This window comes from Ornithorhynchus anatinus, chromosome X4 (assembly GCF_004115215.2).
Source record: "Ornithorhynchus anatinus isolate Pmale09 chromosome X4, mOrnAna1.pri.v4, whole genome shotgun sequence".
Taxonomy (NCBI): Eukaryota; Metazoa; Chordata; class Mammalia; order Monotremata; family Ornithorhynchidae; genus Ornithorhynchus; species Ornithorhynchus anatinus.
Window position 1 is genome coordinate 5,592,187 of NC_041752.1, and position 3,039 is coordinate 5,595,225.

At 45.1% G+C, this 3,039-nt stretch overlaps 1 pseudogene; it reads right to left on the reverse strand.

Moving 5' to 3' along the window:
- Nucleotides 1-866: 866 nt before the first annotated feature.
- Nucleotides 867-1,773, reverse strand: LOC114807796 (annotated as a pseudogene).
- Nucleotides 1,774-3,039: the final 1,266 nt, after the last annotated feature.

Sequence of the window (3,039 nt, forward strand, 5' to 3'; positions counted from 1 at the left end):
CCACTGCTAACCTCTTCATTGTGCCTCATTCTAACCTGTCCCACAGTCAACTCCTGGCCCAGGTTCTACCTCTGGCTTGGAATCCCTTCCCTCCTTACATCTGCCAAACTAGCTCTCTTCTCCCCTTCAAAGCCTTACTGAGACGTCACCTCCTCCAGGAGGCCTTCCCAGACTGAATCCTCCTTTTCCTCTGCTCCTCTTCCCCTCCCCATCACCCCTATTCTCTCCCTCTGCTCTACCCCCTTCCCTGCCCCACAGCACTGGTGTATACTTGCACATATTCATTATTCCATTTATTTTATTAATGATGTGAATATATCTATAATTCTATTTATCTATTTTGATGCTATTGATGTCTATCTACTTGTATTGTTTTGTTATCTGTCTCCCCCTTCTAGACTCTGACCCATTGTTGGGTAGGAATTGTCTCTATCAGTGGCCGAATTGTACTTTCCAAGCGCTTAGTACAGTGCTCTGCACACTGTAAGCACTCAATAAATACGATTGAAAGAATGAATGAATGAATGAAAGGAAGGAAGGAAGGATGGTGGTGCCAGGTGCCATCTAAAGTGATGGGAGAGTCGGAGGAGGGACAGAGTCTGTGTGGCAAGGTAAGGAGGTCTGCTTTAACCATGTTAAGTTTAATGTCATGGCAGGACTTCCAAATACAGATGGTAGATGAAGCCATTTGAGCTAATGAATTCTCCAAAAGAGTGGGTGTAGATGGAGAATAGATGGGGACCCAGAACCGAACCTTGAGGGACACCCAGTTAGGGAGTGGGAGGCAGAGGAAGAGCCTGCAGAAAGAGACCGAGAAGGAGCTGTCAGAGAGATAGGAGGAGACTAGGGTGAGATAGGAGGCTTCCCTAAGAGCCTATGGAATAGCCACATTGGAAGCAGGAGATTCCCTGAGCAGGAGCTATGAATGGACTCATAGCTGAGAAGGTGAATCCAACTACCACATGGCAATTCAGCAGCAGAGGAGACTTTGTTTTCATGTTTATTAAGATGCTCAGCATGACTGTCTGTCGCCCAAAAAGGACCACATAAAAGGTCACCAAGGCAATGACTCTCCTAGCTGCCTGGACCTCAGGCATTTCTCTGTGGGTGTGACGGCCCATGAAGGTGCTGGACTCACTTGTGGTGCCTAAACAGAACAAACACCATGAAACCACTGGCCCCACTCATGGGACCCATAAAGAACAGATCCCGGAGAGAAAGCACAACTATAATTACCAAGTTGATTTCTGCACCTAAACTGACTTTACTGCAATATTTAAGATCCAATTAAACTTGAACATGACTGCTGTTTTGGGAGCCTGCCATTTTCATTAACACATTAAACTCTATCAGCATATTGAGGATTCAGGAGAGGACACAGGAAGGGAAGATGCACTGGGATAATTTGGCTTTGACTCCTGCCCAGGGGGTGGATCCAGAACTAATGGTGATAGCTTGGAAGACACTCAAGAGGCAGGTGGTACAGATGGCCAGGCCCCGGGCCACTCAATACAAGTAGATGAGGATTTTACAAGTGACATCATTCAGGAAATTTATCTTTCCCCAAGCTGACATGGCCTCTGGGATCCCAAAAGTAAGAAGAATGATAGTGTTGGACAAGGCCAGCTGGATGAGGATCAAATCTGAAGAGCTGAACCTGGGGCCGGAGGAAATCCTATGAGCATAATACAGGAGAAGAAATGCATTCACTGCGATTCCAAGGCTGATCTGTAACAGAAACACAATCCCAAAACAGATTTCAGTGGCATTCATTCTTTGGAATTCTCAGTTAAAACCTGGGAAGTTTCCGGAAGAACAACCTGGGAGGGGGAAGAGAGACAGAGGAGGAGAGAGAGAGAAATGGAGAGAGACAGAGAGAGAGAGAGAGAGAGAGAGAGAGAGAGAACATTCACTGAGACATTTTTGCAGCCAGCAGCTTTGACAGATGAAAAAAGAAAGCATACAAATTCGTGTATCATTTCCTCCCATTTGTATTAGAAAAGGCTGGGAAGCATTGATTTGGGTATCTCAGATTTTATAGGGTGAACTCTGGGTCTGAGAAGAGGTCAGAGGACATGGTGCTTCTATATCTTAATTTTATTGTTTCTTGAATGGTGTTTGGTTTCGTGTTAGAGTTTCCCTGAGCAAAATTGGAAGGAAAAGGAAAATTTCTACTGAAATAAGATTCAGGAAAAAAAAGCAGACATGTCATGTTCCTACTTCAGTCAGGATTTGGGATCATTTATGATCTGTTTGTCCTCTCTTTGTTCTCCTCCTGTCTCTCTGGCCACTCATTCTCAGTCTCTTTTGTGGGCTCCTCCTCTGCGTCCCACCTCCTAACCGTGGGTGTCGCTCAAGGTTCAGTTCTGGATCCCCTTCTATTCTCCATTTACATCCACTTCCTTGGAGAATTCATTTACTCACATGGCTTCAACTACCACTTCCATGTGGATGATGTCCAAATCTACATCTCCAGTCCTGATCTCTCTCCCTCTCTTACAGTCTCACATTTCCTCCTGCTTTCAAGAAATCTCTACTTGGATGTCCTCCCATCATCTCAAACTTAATATGACTATAACTGAACTCCTTCTTCCCACCCAAACCCTTCCTCCCACTCACTCTCCCATCACTGTTGACAGCACCATTATCCTTTCTGTCTCACAAGCCCATAACCTTGGCGTTATCCTTGACTTGTCTCTGTCATTCAACCCACATATTTAAGCCATCACTAAATCCTCCACAACATCGCTAAAATCTGCCCTTTCCTCTCTATCCATACTACTTCCATATTAATGCACTCACCTATCCTATCCTGCCTTGACTAATTAGCCTCCTTGCTGACCTCTCAGCTTGCTGTCTTTCCCCAATCCAGTCCATACTCCACTCTGCTGCTCAGATTATTTTCCTTCAGAAACATTTAAACCATGTTTCCCAACTTCTCAAGAAACTCCAGTGGTTGCCCATCTACCTCTGCAAACAAAAACTCCTCACAATTGGCTTTTTTTGTGTGTGTGACGGCCTTTCCCCCTTGTCCCATTG